Here is an 11,758-nt window from a genome sequence, read left to right as displayed (position 1 = left end):
ATTTACCAACGAATCATCTCTGTTTTCCACCTTAACTGCCAATCTAATTAAAATTCGTAATAAGTTTACTTCCCAGCAAACCCTGGAAGCCTGGGTTTTACCTGCTGAAACCTCTGTCACCATATGAATTATTGGCTGCCAGGTTCCTCATATAATAGTTACTGAGAAGCTGATGCAAACACAGGAAATGCTGTTTTCTTTATGGAGGGGGAGACAAGGAGGAGGAGGACATGACTTTTCTTGCAGTTTCGGTACTCTCTTTACATCTTTGGAGGACCGAGGCCTTATTAAGGAAGCCACAATTATTGGTGCAGTGTGAAACGGCTTCCATGATCTTTTTGCTGCACCCTTTGAAACTTCACCATCTTCAAACTCCACTTTCATGATGCAAGGAGCAGCAACTCAACTGGTTCCCCCAGGAGCAGGCAAAACCCCTGCAACAGAAACACCTCAGGCCTCGGAAGGAAGTACGCTGAGATGGACGTTGGCATGTGTGAGTGTGCCTTCACATCCTGGTGCAAATCACATGTACCCAATAACTCTGGCTTTGTCACAGCACCTTACCATCACCATGCCAGCAATGGCTTCCACAAAACCTTAAACCTGGTAACCAGAGACTATTGGTGGCTCCAGGTGTGTTAGATGTTTGTGAAATGTGATCACCTCTCAGTCATGTATGAGGGCTAACGAGTAGCAAATCAAAAGGACTCCTAAATCCCCATACCCAACTCTTAAAGGGGAGACTCAGAGTTAATGTTACCACCTTGACCTGGAACTTCAGAAAGAATTTTCAAGAGCGTTGTTAATTGGCTGGAAGAGCATCACCTGAAGTCTTGGGAGCATCTATCCATGTCTCTGCCTCCATATGCATCTGGGCATTTCATCATCAGTCCCCTCACTAGACTGTAGCACTAGGATGCTTAGGGAGGGGGAATGATTTTAGCACCCTCTAGGGGTTGGAGCCGATAAGTTGCCAGGAATGAAAGGCCTGCGAAAGCAACTCAAAGCAACAGACAACACAAGAGTTGTCTTCAATCCAGTACCATCAGCTGGTGTCTCCTGGACGCTTTGTGCTAACCTGGCACTGCCTGACTTCCTTTAGCCTGGTCCCTTGCTGCTACCTTGAACTGTTTGTCTAACCTCTCTCTTTCTATTTACTACTGGCACTAACCCTGCTGCAGGATTTGTGTCATCCTTCCTGCCTGGCTGCTGAGACTAGTTTGCTGCCATGCATGGAGAAGAAAGAGGCAGGCTTCTCGGAGCATGTGTTTCAACACACAGTCTCCAACAGTTTGAGTAGGAAAACAACATGGTGTATATTTCAAATTGCCTGTCATGAAGAGGAGTCTAATGGTGAAGTTTCACTTTTCATCAACATCATCTTTCACATGTTATCACCCACCCTTATCCTTGCATGTTTAAATACTTAAAAGTTTTAGCTGTAGGTTGATAGTGTCCTTTTAACAGTGTTTTAAAGTGGTGACTCTGCTTTCAAAAGTGATTTCCATTGAATTACAAAGTACTATCCAAGTCTTATTGTTAAATTAATTAAAATGGATAAGTAAGGTAGTGTAAAATATTTCTTTACTGTGAACTCTTACAACACTGTGAATGAGAGCCTCCTCAGAACTGGAGTACCTGTATAATAGTTCATCCTGTTCATCTTTAAACTTCTGTTTTAACATCATCCATAATTTCAATTTTTTTTTTATTGGGCCTTTAAAAACTCACACAAAATGATATACAAATTCAAGGAAGATACCTAATTGGCTATTTAATTCAAAACAACTTTTCTTTTTTTCTTTTTCCCCCAATGGAAGCAGAAAGCTTGTCAGTCACTCGTATTTTAGAGTAATTACTTTTTAAATGGTGCATTTGTGCTTCTGGACTTTTTGAAGCGTCACTTCAGTTTACCTCAGATACCAATCCATCCTCCATACATTTGAATTTAAGTTGTTCTGTGTCACATTTACAGTTGTCACTTGATCTTCAAGCTGCAGAGGGCCTAGAAATGGGCTATTGTCTGCAGCCCCGGCATGTGCACATGGACATTTGCCATCACTACAAGCAGAAGTCTGGAAATGTGGCAACAACAGCTGTCAGGGAGAGCATGGTGGTGTGGGTGAACGACTCATGGATGAAGTCCCTGACACGCTTTTGGCTGTTTCGTAAAGCTTGTGAAAACCTGTTTGGCAGTGTGTACTATGCTCTATAGCTGTATATGCCATCTAGTGTAGGTGTTAAGGATAAGTAATCTCAAATTTATTCTGTAGAATCAGAATTAAGTTTCCTTTCGCTCATGTGATTTATTTCATTGCTGTTGATCAACTATTTTAACTGAATACAATCTTTTTGGCATTTCCCAACAAAATGCCTTATTCAACAGAAAGGGGAAAGCAAAGAATTAAATCTCTAAAGAAGGTGGAAAGGGAGCAATATAGAAACAAAGGAGATAAATAAATTAAAACATCAAAATTATTAAGAAAAGCCAACGGTCTACCTTTTGAAACAAATTGGCAAAATTGATTGACTTTTGGCCCAAATTTTCAGTGTTAATTAAAAAAATCAAGGAAGAAGGTATAAGCTCCCATTGTTAGGCGGACGTGGAGAGAACTAGCTAAGGTCACCATGTTAGGTTGTTGAAACGGAGGAAGTTTACATACATTTCTGAAGGGTCAATTTAGTTTGAGCAATGAGGTATTTGTATTAGATACTGGAAAATGGAGAATTATTTGGAATAAATCATGTGAGCTAGCACAGTGAACTTGCAGGTGCACAAAATAAGAGGGGTACATCTACGTAGTGCAGTCTGGATTTCTGTTTAAGTTTGCAGGTACCTCTTGGACTCCTGAATTGATCCAGTCATCATCCACCACAGATGTCTAACATCAGATAGAATTCCAAGATTGGCAACAGAGAACACTCTGCTAGAAAGACCTGGGCAGAGATAAAGGACCACCTGCAGAGATGAAGAGCCTGATGGGAACCATGCTGTGTTTTCATCTTAAAGAAAGAATGCACATTGGTTGGGACTGAAAGTTCTTTGTTGTTTCAGATTGTAGAATGCTATCAAATTGGTCTGTGGAAAATTGCATTGTTTCTATATCTTTGTGTAATCAGTATAAGTAACTGGGGATATATATATAATCATAAGTATTTTAGAGTGGGAGGGACTATTAAGTAATCTTAAGTGGGTGGGATTAGTTAAAAAGCATGATATAATGTATTAGATATCGCTGTAAGTGGACATGTGTACTTACTTGTGATCCCTTACCCTGTGATTGCTACCCCTAAAGGTTTCATATAAATTCAGAGGGAACTGCAGGGAGATCAATCTTTTTAGGGCTATTGAACATGGATAAAAACCTAGTGGGAGAAAGTTCAAAGATGACTGGATAAATAATTTAATAGAGCCACTCGGCCCTGCGTATTCACTCCAGGGATTGAGATTGTAAGCAAAGCCTTTAGAGAGTTAGGATAGATAGATGCCCTTTGAGAAGTTGTTGCTGGAGTGAAATTGATAATGATGGATAGTAAAGATTCATGGAAGTTACAGGAAAGTGATGAATAAGAACCATTGCTTATGCCCCTGTCAGTAGCCCTCCTCCTCACCTCTGCCCCTTTTCCCTAACTCTACACCTCCTACCTATCCCTGCCCCACCTCCCTGCGCTTCCCCATTTTATTGCTGTTTTCTCTTTACTCTGTATTTCTATTTACTAATATTGTATTGATGTTAGAGTAAAAATTCAATAAAGATTTAGTGGTTAAGTGCAAACTGTGTCTCAATCATTTCAGCATACACTGGCATGAAGTGAACAGGGTGGGGGGAGGACAGGAAAGGGGGAGAGGGAGAGGGGGAAGGAGGGAAGAAGCGGGAAGGGGGGAAAGAGGAAAGGAAGGAGGGGTGAGGAAGGGGGGAGGGGGGAAGGAGGAAGGAGAGGTGGAGAGAGAGAGGACAAGGGAGGGTGAAGGAAGAAGGAGGAGTTAGGAGGGTAGGGGGTCTAGAGGATGGGGTTGGGAAGAGGGGGGGGAAGTGGTGGGGGTAATATAATGAATACATCAATCAAGCAACCCAGTATCCATTATTTACCCAGAATACTCCAGGAAATCAACGAAATCATTCCTGCTGCAAACGTTAATGTATAAAATAAAGCCACACAATTAATAGTGACTCTATGGACATAATAAAAAAACTTTTTAAGCTGCAAAACTTTAACATATAATTAAAGCCACACAATTAATAGAGATTCTACTGACATATAAAACTATTTTTATATAAATTTTACTTGGAATATTTGAGGTTTATTAATAGAAAATTATTAAAACTTTAGTGAGGATAAAAAAATACCAAATATAGTCAGGTATGACGTGCAGAGAAATTAGGATACAGATGTTTTTAATGCCAAGTAACACTAAAACAATATCAGAGTGATCATGAAAGTTATCTAAGGAAAAGTGACAAATGAGGTTCATGAGGCACTCAACCTATCTAATTTCAAAACATAATAACATTAGGGTTGTAGAATAATTGGCTGCATATATAAAACCTGAACTAAATGTATAATGGTAATCATTTCACAATATAAGTCAAACCATTATACTGCATACCTTAAACTTATGTATGTCAGTTATATCTCAATAAAACTGGAAGAAAAACACCAACAGATTGCCAGCTTCCCCCCTCCTTAGAAAAAGAAAACCTGAAAAAGGGACTCTTGATGATGTGCCAGTTTTGAAGAGTTACTGGGTTCATGTGACATGGTGATGACATAAACACAGTCGTTTATTGGGAATTACACATGGGAGACGATGACTAAATGGAATGATCTGGGGTAATGATGGACACACAACCTAAAAACTCTCACTTTGGAAACACATTAGCCTGAATAGTTACACATCCAGCCCAGAGTTCACAAGGTCTCCAAGGTGCGCTGGGTGGTGGGTGGAACTGGCACAATTGGTAGTGGGACACAAATGCTTGCTTTGGGGGGTGGGGGTTACTTATAACGTAGACAATATGGTGTTAGAGCTATTAACCAAACCACTTTGAAAGGAAACTGAAGTACCCTATACATCCCTGTTTTGTTACACCTACACTCCTCCCCCTTCTGACCCCCACCTCTCTTCCTAAACCACATGATTAAACAGAACTTAAGGGAAAACACACAGATTATAAAAACATATAAAAGCAATTAAACATATGTGGAGAAGAACTGCTTTTGATCCATACCTCAAAAAATACACTAATGGATTCCAGATAAATCAAGAACTACAAAAAGGAAGAAGTTAATGGCAGAAGAGGGTAAACAAAATTACTCATGGAATCATAATCGCAATCAAAACTAAGACCAGCGGTTTTGAATTCGTAAAGAACTGCATAACATAATGAAAAACTATATGGTACACACCTATAAAATATGTGATAACTAACATATTACCCAAGCATCTAATATTTTCCTGGAGAAATTAAATACCCAACCCCCACCCTTCACTCATTTTCTGGCTTTTTATAAAATATATAAAGAATCTAGATGGATAAATAAATAAATAATAAATAAAGCTGTGTGTGTGTGTTCTGGCTTCCTTGAATATATGTAGAGAACAATCTACATGGATAAATAATTAATAAGTAAATAAATAAATGTGTGTGTCTCCTGGCTTTCTTCAATATACGTAGAGAAGAATCTAGATGGATAAATAGTAAATAATAAGTGTGGAGAGGAGCTTCAAGATAGCGGAGGAGTAAGACGTGAAGATCACCTTCCTCCCCACAAATACATCAGAAATACGTCTACATGTGGAACAACTCCTACAGAACACCTACTGAACGCTGACAGAAGACCTCACACCTCCCAAAAGGCAAGAAACTCCCCACATACCTGGGTAGGGCAAAAGAAAAAAGAATAAACAGAGACAAAAGGATAGGGACGGGACATGCACCAGTGGGAGGGAGCTGTGAAGGAGGAAAGGTTTCCACACACTAGGAAGCCCCTTTGCAGGCGGAGACTTTGGGTGGTGGAGGGGGAAAGCTTCGGAGCCGCAGAGGAGAGCGCAGCCACAGGGGTGCGGAGAGCAAAGCGGAGAGATCCCCACACAGAGGGCCGGTGCCGACCAGCACTCACCAGCCCGAGAGGCTTGTCTGCTCACCCGCCGGGATGAGCAGGGGCTGGGAACTGAGGTTCGGGCTTCAGAGCTTAGATCCCAGGGAGAGGACTGGGGTTGGCGGCGTGAACACAGCCTGAAGGGGCTAGTGCACCACGGCTAGCCGGGAGGGAGTCCGGGAGAAGTCTGGAGCTGCCGAAGAGTCAACAGATTTTTTTTCTTGCCTCTTTGTTTCATGGTGCACGAGGAGAGGGGATTAAGAGCGCTGCTTAAAGGAGCTCCAGAGACCGGTGCGAGCCGCGGCTATCAACACGGACCCCAGAGACGGGAATGAGACGCTAAGGCTGCTGCTGCTGCCACCAAGAAGCAAGCACACCAAGGCTCCTCCAAGCCACCAAGGAGCCACCAAGGCTCCTCCCGGGAGCCTGTGCAGCCCACTACTGCCAGGGTCCCGTGATCCAGGGACAACTTCCCCGGGAGAACGCACGGCGCGCCTCAGGCTGGTGCAACGTCACGCGGGCCTCGGCCGCCGCAGGCTCATCCCGCATCTGTAGCCCTCCCTCCCCCCAGCCTGAGTGAGACAGAGCCGCCAAAGCAGCTGCTCCTTTAGCCCCGTCCTGTCTGAGCGAAGAACAGGCGAGCTACACGAAGAGGCGGGTCCAAATCCAAAGCTGAACCCCGGGAGCTGTGCGAACAAAGAAGAGAAAGGGAAATCTCTCCCAGCAGCCTCAGGAGCAAGCGGATTAAATCTCCAGTCAACTTAATGCACCCCGCATCTGTGGAATACCTGAAGAGACAATGAATCATCCCAAATTGAGGAAGCGGACTTTGGGAGCAACGACATATATATATTTTTCCCTTTTTCTCTTTTTGTGAGTGTGTATGTGTATGCTTCTGTGTGTGATTTTCTATGTATAGCTTTGCTTTTACCATTTGTCCTAGGGTTCTCTCTGCCCTTTTTTTTTGTTTTGTTTTTGTGGTACGCGGGCCTCTCACTGTTGTGCCCTCTCCTGTTGCGAAGCGCAGGCTCAGCGGCCATGGCTCACAGGCCTACCTGCTCCACGGCATTTGGGATCTTCCCAGACCGGGGCATGAACCCGTGTCCCCTGCATCGGCAGGTGGACTCTCAACCACTGCGCCACCAGCAAAGCCCATTTGTTTTGTTTTTAAGTATAGATTTCAGGGCTTGTTATCATTGGTGGATTTGTTTTCTGGTTTGGTTGTTCTCTTCTTTCTTTCTTTTTTATAATAACTTAAAAAATTTTTTGAAATAGTTATTTATTGTTTTTCATTTTAATAACTTCTATTTTATTTTACCTTTTTCTTTCTTTCTATCTTTTGTTCTCCCTTTTATTCTGAGCCATGTGGATGACAGGCTCTCGGTGCTCCAGCCAGGAATCAGGGCTGTGCCTCTGAGGTGGGAGAGCCAAGTTCAGGACACTGGTCCACCAGAGACCTTCCAGCTCCACGTAATATCAAACAGCGAAAATCTCCCAGAGATCTCCACCTCCACACCAAGACCCAGCTCCACTCAATGACCAGCAAGCTACAGTGCTAGACACCCTATGCCAAACAACTAGCAAGACAGGAACACAACCCCACCTGTTAGCAGAGAGGCTACATAAAATCATAATAAGGTCACAGACACCCCAAAACACACCACCAGTGAAAGGCAAGATCCAGCCTCATCCACCAGAACACAGGCACTAGTCCCCTCCATCAGGAAGCCTACACAACCCACTGAACCAACCTTGGCCACTGGGGACAGACACCAAAAAGAACAGGAACTACGAACCTGCAGCCTGCGAAAAGGAGACCCAAAACATAGTAAGTTAAGCAAAATGAGAAAACAGAGAAACACACAGCAGATGAAGGAGCAAGGCAAAAACCCACCAGGCCTAACAAATGAAGAGGAAACAGGCAGTCTACCTGAAAAAGAATTCAGAATAATGATAGTAAAGATGATCCAAAATCTTGGAAATAGAATAGACAAAATGCAAGAAACATTTAACAAGAACCTAGAAGAACTAAAGATGAAACAAACAATCATGAACAACACAATAAATGAAATTAAAAATTCTCTGGAAGGGATCAATAGCAGAATAACTGAGGCAGAAGAACGGATAAGTGACCTGGATAATAAAATAGTGGAAGTAACTACTGCAGAGCAGAATAAAGAAAAAAGAATGAAAAAAATTCAGGACATTCTCAGACACCTCTGGGACAATATTCAATGCACCAATATTCGAATAATAGGGGTCCCAGAAGAAGGAAGAGAAAAAGAAAGGGACTGAGAAACTATTTGAAGAGATTACAGTTGAAAACTTCCCTAATATGGGAAAGGAAATAGTTAATCAAGTCCAGGAAGCACAGAGAGTCCCATACAAGATAAATCCAAGGAGAAACACGCCAAGACACATATTAATCAAACTATTAAAAATTAAGTACAAAGAAAAAATATTAAAAGCAGCAAGGGAAAAACAACAAATAACATATAAGGGAATCCCCATAAGGTTAACAGATAATCTTTCAGCAGAAACTCTGCAAACCAGAAGAGAGTGGCAGGATATATTTAAAGTGATGAAAGGGAAACCCTACAACAAAGATTACTCTACCCAGCAAGGATCTCATTCAGATTTGACGGAGAAATTAAAACCTTTACAGACAAGCAAAAGCTAAGAGAATTCAGCACAACCAAAACAACTTTACAACAAATGCTAAAGGAACTTATCTAGGCAGGAAACATAAGAGAAGGAAAAGACCTACAATAACAAACCCAAAACAATTAAGAAAATGGTAATAGGAACATACATATCTATAATTACCTTAAATGTAAATGGATTAAAACCTCCAACCAAAAGACATAGACTGACTGAATGGATAAAAAAACAAGACCCGTATATATGCTGTCTACAAGAGACCCACTGCAGACCTAGGGACACATACAGACTGAAAGTAAGGGGACGGAAAAAGATATTCCATACAAATGGAAATCAAAAGAAAGCTGGAGTAGCAATTCTGATATCAGAAAAAATACACTTTAAAGCAAAGTCTATTACAAGAGACAAAGAAGGACAGTACATAATGATCAAGGGATCAATCCAAGAAGAAGATGTAACAATTGTAAATATTTATGAACCCAACGTAGCAGCACCTCAATACGTAAGGCAAGTACTAACAGCCATAAAAGGGGAAATCGACAGTAACACAATCATAGTAGGGGACTTTAACACCCCACTTTCACAAATGGACTGATCATCCAAAATGAAAATAAATAAGGAAATACAAGCTTTAAATGATACATTAAACAAGATGGACTTAATTGATATTTATAGGCCATCCCATCCCAAAACAACAGAATACACTTTCTTCTCAAGTGCTCATGGAACATTCTCCAGGATAGATCATATCTTGAGTCACAAATCAAGCCTTGGTAAATTTAAGAAAATTGAAATCATATCAAGTATCTTTTCTGACCACAACACTATGAGACTAGATATCAATTACAGAAAAAATCTGTAAAAAATACAAACATATGGAAGCTAAACAACACACTACTTAATAATCAAGAGATCACTGAAGAAATCAAAAAATACCTAGAAACAAATGACAAAGGAGACACGACAACCTAAAACCTATGGGATGCAGCAAAAGCAGTTCTAAGAGGGAAGTTTATAGCAATACAATCCTACCTTAAGAAACAAGAAACATCTCAAATAAACAACCTAAACTTACACCTAAAGCAATTAGAGAAAGAATAAAAAACGCGAAAGTTAGCAGAAGGAAAGAAATCATAAAGATCAGATCAGAAATAAATGAAAAAGAAATGAAGGAAATGATAGCAAAGATCAATAAAACTAAAAGCTGGTTCTTTGAGAAGAAAATCAAAATTGATAAACCATTGGCCAGACTCATCAAGAAAAAAAGGGAGAAGACTCAAAACAATAGAATTAGAAATGAAAAAGCTGAAGTAACAAATGACACAATGGAAATACAAAGGATCATGAGAGATTACTACAAGCAACTGTATGCCAAATAAATGGACAACCTGGAAGAAATCAACAAATTCTTAGATATGCACAATCTTCCAAGACTAAACCAGGATACAGACCAAACACAAGCACTGATATTGAAACTGTGATTAAAAATCTTCCAACAAACAAAAGCCCAGGACCAGATGGCTTCACAGGTGAACTCTATCAAACATTTAGAGAAGACCTAACACCTATCCTTCTCAAAGTTTTCCAAAATATAGCAGAGGGAGGAACACTCCCAAACTCATTCTACGAGGCCACCATCACCCATATACAAAAACCAGACAAAGATGTCACAAAACAAGAAAACTACAGAACAATATTACTGATGAACATAGATGCAAAAATCCTCAACAAAATACTAGCAAACAGAATCCAACAGCACATTAAAAGGATCATACACCATGATCAAGTGGGGTTTATCCCAGGAATGCAAGGATTCTTCAATATATGCAAATCAATCAATGTGATACACCATATTAACAAATTGAAGGAGAAAAACCATATGACCATCTCAATAGATGCAGAGAAAGCTTTCGACAAAATTCAACACCCATTCATGATAAAAACCCTCCAGAAAGTAGGCATAGAGGGAAATTACCTCAACATAATAAAGGCCATATATGACAAACCCACAGCCAACATTGTCCTCAATGGTGAAAAACTGAAATCACTTCCACTAAGATCAGGAACAAGACAAGGTTGCCCACTCTCACCACTATTGTTCAACATAGTTTTGGAAGTTTTAGCCACAGCAATCAGAGAAGAAAAAGAAATAAAGGAATCCAAATTGGAAAAGAAGAAGTAAAGCTGTCACTGTTTGCAGATGACATGATACTATACATAGAGAATCCTAAAGATGCCACCAGAAAACTACTAGAGCTAATCAATGAATTTGGTAAAGTAGAAGGATACAAAATTAATGCACAGAAATCTCTGGCATTCCTATACACTAATGATGAAAAATCTTAAAGTGAAATTAAGAAAACACTCTCATTTACCATTGCAACAAAAAGAATAAAATACCTAGGAATAAACCTACCTAAGGAGACAAAAGACCTGTATGCAAAAAACTATAAGACACTGAGGAAAGAAGTTAAAGATGATACAAACAGATGGAGAGATATACCATATTCTTGGGTTGGAAGAATCAACATTGTGAAAATGACTATACTACCCAAAGCAATCTACAGATTCACTGCAATCCCTATCAAACTAACACTGGCATTTTCACAGAACTAGAACAAAAAACTTAACAATTTGTATGGAAAAAACAAAAGACCCTGAATAGCCAAAGGAATCTTAAGAAAGAAAAACGGAGCTGGAAGAATCAGGCTCCCTGACTTCAGACTATACTACAAGGCTACAGTAATCAAGAAAGTATGGTACTGGCACGAAAACAGAAATATAGATCAATGGAACAGGATAGAAAGGCCAGAGATAAACCCACGCACATATAGTCACCTTACCTTTGATAAAGGAGGCAAGAATATACAATGGAGGGCTTCCCTGGTGGTGCAGTGGTTGAGAGTCCACCTGCCGATGCAGGGGACACGGGTTCGTGCCCCGGTCCGGAAAGATCCCACATGCCATGGAGCGGCTAGGCCCGTGAGCCATGGCC

The sequence above is a fragment of the Delphinus delphis genome, chromosome 9 (assembly GCF_949987515.2).
Source record: "Delphinus delphis chromosome 9, mDelDel1.2, whole genome shotgun sequence".
NCBI classification, from domain to species: Eukaryota; Metazoa; Chordata; class Mammalia; order Artiodactyla; family Delphinidae; genus Delphinus; species Delphinus delphis.
This window is presented reverse-complemented; position numbering follows the sequence as displayed.